The sequence below is a fragment of the Neolamprologus multifasciatus genome, chromosome 7, assembly GCF_963576455.1.
Source record: "Neolamprologus multifasciatus chromosome 7, fNeoMul1.2, whole genome shotgun sequence".
In the NCBI taxonomy this organism is placed as follows: Eukaryota; Metazoa; Chordata; class Actinopteri; order Cichliformes; family Cichlidae; genus Neolamprologus; species Neolamprologus multifasciatus.
Genome location: NC_140445.1, coordinates 523,961 through 531,708, shown reverse-complemented (window position 1 = coordinate 531,708; position 7,748 = coordinate 523,961). Strand labels below are relative to the sequence as shown.

Genomic DNA, 7,748 nt, shown 5'->3' with positions numbered 1-7,748 from the left:
AGGCTCCCAGTAAGCAAAATTTAAAGAAATGAGTGGCTTAAGACTTTATACCTGTACCTGTTGATACTGAATGTTTAAATGCCCTCAAACTTCAGAAACTGAAGTGAAGATTTTTAGTTCAAAGTATGACATGTGCTTACGATGAGGTGAGACGTCTGTTATCCAAAAGACTTCCTGTTACAGCAGCCAAAACATGAAACGCAGCCTATAATAAAATCACTTTAAATGGAATTTAAATAAAAAATGTAACAAAACTGAATCATATTTAAGAATGAAAATCCAAACTCGAAACCCCTAAAATTCTTTGAGCAATATGAAGGAGCCACAACACGGATTCAACGATAACGCAAAGTTTTAAATGACGAGTCTGAAGAAGAAAAATTAAACCCGATGTTAGAAGGTCGACATGATCTCGAGAGGCGTCCAGTCCAACATGAAGATGAATGAAATAACCGCTGGCGACATGGGCGGGTCCTGAGTTGATCCTGCCTCAGCTGAGAGTGCAGAATAGCACTGATGGGCATGACGCTGTGGTTAATCTGGCAGCTGAATCCTGCGACGTTTGTGAGCAAAAACGAAGCATGACTGAATCACTTCCTGTCTCAACGTCGCCCTGATGTTAAATTTGAATCTGTGACAGTTATTTAAAAAAAATTAACTAAGAAAGAAATCGCTCTTTCAAAGTCATCAGATCAGTTTTATATTTTTATTATTCCGGTGTGGATGTTGGGAAAAAGTCTCAAACAGATTGTCGTGTCGTTTCTACGTGTTCTGATCCCAACGGCGCCGCTGTTCACCTGATCAGTGCTTCATGTGTGGGTCTGTTTCCTATTAAAAACATACTTGAATCACAAAGATTTCCAGACATTAAAGGCCCTCGTTGATCTCATGTTCGTTATGCTTCAACAGTTAAAGTGTGCAGACGCCGTTTCTGCTCGTGTCACTAACGGGTTTTTTTCCGTCTCTAGGATGTGGCGGCGCTCCTGTCATACAGACAGACATTGAAGAAGAGGCGGACCTCGTGACTCGTCTAACCTCCTCAGACTGCACGTTTCCTGTGTGGGAGCCTCTCTGCTTTGGTTGTTTCTGGCTGAAGTCTTTAGTCTCATAAATAATGGACCGGACCGGCCCCTCCCCCGTCCTCATCGACTGCCCCCACCCCAACTGCAACAAGAAGTACAAGCACATCAACGGACTGAAGTACCACCAGGCCCGCGCCCACCACGACGTCCGACTGGACCAGGACGGCGACAGCGAGTACGGGGACGACCATCCCGAACCCGCCTCCTGCAACGGCGCCACCATCTCGCCCGCTCGCTCCACTACACCGAAGGGTCGGGGCTTCGACGCCCCCTCCCCCTCACCAGGCAAGCTGACGTCAAAGGTTAAAAAGAAGACGAGCGAGGCCGAGCCTGAGGTGACGGACGGCGGCGAGGAGGGGGCGTGTTTGACTGACGAGGCCAGTAACGACGGCATGGACGACAGGAAGGTCAAGAAAATGACGAAAGCTGAGAAACTGGGACAGAAAGGCTTGAAGCTGACTCGGCGCGCCCGGAGTTCCCTCGCCGTACTCCCTCCAAGCATCCTCCCCCGCTCTGGGCTCAGTGGTACAGTCCGTACCCAAAAGCCCCCAGCTGAAAAACGTCCAGCCTAAACCCGCGCCCTCCCTACTCCTACTCCCACGAGCAGGCCTACCACGCCCACCTCTTGGCCTCTAACCCCGCCTACCGTCAACAGTACGAGGAGCAGCGACAGCGCCACGCCGACAAGAAGGCGGAGAGCAAAGAGCGCGAGGCCTCCGTGAAAGAAGCGTGGAAGCAGAAGGCATCGGTACCGCCCACTCTGTCAAGGGCGCCCAGCCTCACGGATCTGGGCGCCAGGGGAGGCGTGAACCCAGCGAAGCCCAAAGAGCCCGCCACGGCTTCGGAACAGGCCAAGTCGGTCATCATGGCGAAGGGAGAGGACTCCAAGGCGCCCGGCGCCCAGCCCGAGGGTTTGAAGATCAAGCTGAGTGAAGGAGGGCATCACGGGAAAGAAGAGCCAAAGTCGGGGGTGGAGTCGGGCCGAGCGGCGAGCGTCGAAGCCGCCATGTGGTACAGACAGGTACAGGCGTCTTCCTCTGTCACACTTTCCTCCTCGCTTGTGTTTTCAGATTGATTGAGGTTAGTTTGATGCTGATGAAGGTTTCTCCCTCTGCAGGAGCCCGACGCGCGTCTGTGGTCCTACGTCTACCCCAGCAAATACTCGGAGGCGCCGAAACTTCAGGAGGACGACAGGTGGAAGGAGGAGCGGGACAGGAAGGTGAAGGAAGAGAGGCCGCGGCCCAAGGAGAAAGACGAGGCGGCGAAGGAGGCGGCGGAGGGTAGGACACAGCTGCCCCCGAGGAGCTCCGCGGGGGCGGGAAGGAGGCGCGCCCGCCTCACATGCAATTCCCCTCGCCGCTGGCCCAGCATCAGGGCTACGTGCCCTACATGCACGGACCGTACGCCTACAGCCAGGGCTACGAGCCGAGCCACCCCGGGTACAGAGGCATGCCCTCGGTCATGATGCAGAATTACCCAGGTGAGAAACGCAAACATGAAGCAGGCGCAGCAGCAAAGAGAGTGCGAGGGCGGCGAGTGAAAACCAGCGAGGAGCGCGAGTGTTTTGGTTTGACCGAAAATTAAAAGCCGCGTTTCTTTGTGGTTCCCGAGGGACGAGCGAGCGCCAGCTGTTGGTTTCTGTTTAAGCTCGCCGGTCAAACCTGCCAGCTGTTCACGCTGATGAGACTTCAGGAAGCTGAACTTCAACTTCCTCTAAAATCCACCAATTTTCACTTTTTTCCACATTTCTGTGTAAACAAATGAGATCAGGCTGTTTTAGACCAGCCGACGCTTCAAATTCACTTCTGTTCATTTTCATTCACGTCATTAACCCTTTAAAGCCGGTCAGAGCAGCACGCTCTGTTTTACGTATTTTTAAATCCTTGTAGCTCTGCAACCACGTGAGCTAGCGCAATAATTGTTTTGCATATGAAACCGGAGGAGTTGTACTTACATCTTATGCCATCAGCTTGTCCTCGGTCACAGTTTCCTTCCACATATAACTTTGCAAAAACTGCATAAAAAGCACTTGCAGCAACAAAAACATAATATTCCAGAAACACGCTTTGCTGATCCGATCAGCTGTTTGTAATACTTCCTACGTTGGAATAGCCGTCAGCGTGAACTATCGCATGTCCGCCATGACCTGCCCGAAACCGGAAGTGACGTCATTTTGCAGAAATGTAGTTTTTTACCATCAGGGCCTCATGAGCCTATACTGGTGTTTTTAAAAGTTATGTTTGACTTTATGACTTTCTGTGTGGTTTCTGGGATGCTTAGGACTCATATTGCACTGCTGGAAATAGTTTATTTTGATGCATATGCTGCTTTTTAGCAAATTTGCATCATAATATTTCGTTTTTCCTGCAGTATATAAAAATTTGTGTATTTCAAAAATAAAACTATGAAGACACTCAAAATAAATTTCCTGTGGTGGGAAACTATTTTGTGCAACTTTTTTGTATTTACAGTTTTGAGGGATAAGCCTCTTAAATTTCTCTAACTAGAAATATATGTTAAAAAAACAAAAACGATTTTCAATTTTTTTGTAGTTTATTGCACTTTTTTGCAATTTATGTAGTTACTATGCACTTAATGCAGATATATTATTAAAATCTGGGCTATAATGGTTGTATTTATGTATAGCAACTTGAAATGTTCCCAAAAATGGCTCCACAGCATGTAAACATATAATATAAGCTCTGGCAGACTTGGTTCTATGGTTGGTCTTAAAGGGTTAATATAAAATTAGACGAATGCGACGCACCCGGATGATCAGACTTTCACTGGCCCCCGAAAGAAGCGTGATGCTTTCAAAGCGCTGTAGAGGAGTCGATGCTGAGAGCTCAGCCGAACTCTGACAGGTTTAAAGATCTTTAAGCACCACTGCATGTGTAATCCTGGCTACGGTGGCCACTGTGGGACAAACATGCTGGTCAACAAAGACGCATCAAAGTCTCTGTTGTTGTCTTTACTCACACTGTAAGTGGAAACTGTTGCTGTGATCCGGCGCTGTAGACTGAGGTGAGAAGGAATAGGATGGCGTTTAGTTAAGGTGGCGTTGTCTCTTCCCTTCCTGTTGTGTGTTTGGTGAAGGATAAAACTCTCGTGTTTCATATCTCCAGTCTGAAGATGCAGGCATGAATTTAAACGCCTACGATTTCTCTCCTCTGCCTTTGGCGTCATGCATTTGTGGGCGGTCTCTAGCCACATGCATAAATGTGATGTTTGGATCCGTCTCAGCCGTTGTGTTCACAGCTGGTGACACGGAGCTGCTGCAGTATTTGTAGTGGATTCATTCTGAGTTTGTTGGAGAACAGTTACTCACTAATCACCTGAGAAATGGCGTACTGACCTTTAGAGCTGCTGCCTGAAACGTCACTGCCTCAAGCTGCCGCCACGTCATCACGTCGAACCTTTATGTTCAAACATAAACTTTATGTTTGTCTTTCCAGGCTCGTACCTGCCAGCCAGTTACTACGCCTCCTCGTACGGCGGGAAGGTGGGGGCGGGCGAGGACGGCGAGAAGCCCTCCAGGTCAAGTCCGTCTGTGAAGCCGTCCAGCGAGGCCAAAGCTCTGGACCTGCTGCAGCTGCACGCCAGCCAGTACAAAAGCAAGTCGCCGTCCATCCAGGACAGCAAGACGCCACATGACCGAGAGCGGGAGAGAGAAAGGGAGGGCGACCGGCCACGCTCCTCGCCCTCGCAGCGCATCATGCAGTCCCATCACCACCTGGGATATCCTCTGTACGACCTGTCCTACCCCTCAGGTGAGCCTCGCCTGCTGCCTGTTTAGCTCAGGTGTTCTCGGACTGGAGGACAACCTGCTCAGTTTAGTGACCAGCCACACAGCCACGGTGAAGCTGACCTCCCATGATTCATAGCTGGAAAGGGATCCTCTGAGCCCGCCCACTTCACCCCACTGAGCCTGCAGCTGCTTTTAATGAGTGGCGTGTGCGAGTTTCAGTTCTGACATCCTGTCTTTGTTTCAGGCCTCTCGTCCTCCGCCATCGTCGCCAGTCAGCAAGCGTCCGCCCCGTCCATGTACCCGCCTGCACGGAGGTGAGAACGGTAAGACACACACACACACACACACACACACACACACACACAGCAGTTATGTGTGAGGACTGCGCAGGTGCTCATCACATCCATGAACATGCTTGGACCCTGCTTCAGGCGTCTCAGTGCAGCAGCTCCACCTACTGGTCAGATCAGTGAATCTCAGTGTAAAAATCCAGAGTTACTGAACAGGACATCAGCCTCCTCCTCCTCATCACCTTCTTCTTTGTTTTAATTTCAAACCATCCCCTGGTAAAATCTTCTGACCCGTGATCTCCTCTCACTTTCCGCAGGCACACCTGATTGGCCAGCCTCTCCGCCTCTCCGAGTCATGTGACTGGATCACGTGAAGAAGCGTTTCTGTTCCTGTGACATCAGTTCAGTGGTGTTCTGTGTATGTTTGATATCTCTGCCTGGACGTCCAGCCAACTGCTCCGACCCTCGCTGGACCGGATCCTGGTCCCTTTGGGTTCTGCTGGTTCTGGGCGGTCCCGTTGGCCAACAGGTGCTGCTGGGATGCAGAGCTCACAGTGACGTACCTGCAGGGACGACTGGGTGACCTCTGACCTCTTTCAGAAGGACGGGCTCAGCTCCGGATGACATCACACCGTTACCTGGATGCGTCTCAGCTTCACGTGAAATAAAGAGAACACTGGATGAAGGAGGGCCGGCCAATCAGAGGGCAGTATTCAGACTGCTTCCTTGTACTGACTGAGTGACAGGCTCCTCCTCCTCAGTGTGTAGCTGTAAACATGCTCTGTGTGTGTGTGTGTGTGTGTGTGTGTGTGTGTGTAAATACTGTACAGAGGAATTATTTTAAAGAGCTGTTGGATGATGTTGGATTTCATACTCTTCCTTTTTGTCTGGTAGTCTCTGCCTCTGTTTTTCTACTGTTTGTTGATCTGATATTAAACCTGTAGCTGGTGCAGCAGCGCTTGAGCTCAGCGTCCTCATTTATTCCCTGAAAACACCAGAGAGAAGCTGATGTTGTGAAACGTCTTCAGGTCCTGGGATGATGGGAGGCAGGAGGGAGTCGCTCAGATTAAAAAGGGTTCTTCTTTCAAAACAAAAAGCTTGCAGACTCTGGTTTCATTGTGTAGAAGAAAATATTTCCTGGTTAAAAACGTAAAACAAATGGAGAAATGTGCTTATGGATGTGGATCCATATATTATTCACTTTATTCAGTAATATGTGGCCTCGTTAATAAAGAACTGACCTGCCTAATGTACTGCAAAGCACATGCACATATAGTTTAGGATCACTGTAACCTCAGTGGCTTTTAAAAAACTTTATTTTGGAATTTCATATTTTGATTTTGATTTTTCTAGCCATTCACATTTACTTAATGTAATAAATTAGGTTTTGGGCATCTGTGGCACTATGACATAGATGAATACATGAAAATTGCAGCCTCCCATTTTATTTTTATGCTTCAAGTCTCTTTTGGGGAAAACTACTGTTAATGTCTGTAATATAAGTTCCGCCAGCAGATGGCGCTCGGTGTCTTACGCATCAGTAGCCGACACCTCGCTAGAAGAAGAGTGGTGCCGAGCTGGTGCACCGAGTAGTTCCTGTTACCTGCTGTTCGTCTGTTTTTACAGGTAAGCTGGGTTCCAAATAATACATATGCAATGCCGTTACAGTTACCGTTTAAAAAGGTGGTATTTAGAATACAGTTACTTTGTTGAAATAAATGGATTACACGGCGGTACTTCCCTGTTTCATATTGTGGCGGATCAGGACTGTTTGGGTTTTGTTTGACAGCTACGTTCTGTTGTTCCAGGCGGCAGCTTTACGGTTGCCATGGTTACAGGGTGACGCTCTCTCTCTGCGTGTTTCCTGGGTGAGAGAGCGCCTTGTTGTTGTTGTCGAGTTTAAGGGTTGATAACGATGAATCACCAGCAGCTGTTGCTAAAAGCACCTTTGTTAGATAGCAAAGTATTTACAAATAATTCTCCCGTTCATTGATCTGAGCATGCGCAGAATGAGCCACAGCGCTCCTTTGATCCTTTGATCTTCTCAAACGATCATTGTGACGTCACGGTCGACATCACATTCTCTGCCACGCCCACCAAGACCTTAAATAGAGCAGCTCGTTTAACAGTTTAATCAGAAGGAGCCAGTTGTTTTAGACAAAGCCAACCTTTGCATTTAAATCATTCACAGATTTAACTTTTTGACACTTTTGAGCATTAAACCTTTAAAGAAATGTCACAGGGAAGCGGAGATCACGCAGACCCACTGCAGCGTACGACAGATGAACTCAGGCATGAATACGCACAACTCAGGCTTGAAAACTTACGACTCAGGGAAATGAACGCACAACTCCGCGAAAGAAACACACAACGCAGACTAAAAAACACACGACTCAGGGTGAGAAACGCACAACTCAGTCAAAACTACACTGAACTAAGTCAAAACTACATTGAACTCAGTCAAAGCTACAGACAACTCAGTCGAGAAAACACAAAATTGAGCAAAGAGATGGAAGAACTCACACAAACTGTGGGAAATGTACAGCAGACAACAGAAAGAGAATCCTTTGGTTCGTGGTGTCTAAACCTACTTGGAGAAGGTTTAACTGTTGTCGCATATGTCTTTGC

At 48.4% G+C, this 7,748-nt stretch overlaps 1 pseudogene across 1 annotated transcript in view; it reads left to right on the top strand.

The window, feature by feature from the left end:
• The window catches only part of LOC146513352 (zinc finger protein 609-like), a 19,795-nt pseudogene extending 13,574 nt beyond the window's left edge, over window positions 1–6,221 (top strand). The window contains exons 8-14 of the transcript XR_014875283.1: window positions 969–1,057; window positions 1,175–1,567; window positions 1,639–2,103; window positions 2,200–2,562; window positions 4,538–4,852; window positions 5,075–5,153; window positions 5,438–6,221. The product of XR_014875283.1 is annotated as a zinc finger protein 609-like (transcript). The remainder of the gene's footprint in view (window positions 1–968; window positions 1,058–1,174; window positions 1,568–1,638; window positions 2,104–2,199; window positions 2,563–4,537; window positions 4,853–5,074; window positions 5,154–5,437) is intronic.
• Window positions 6,222–7,748: the final 1,527 nt, after the last annotated feature.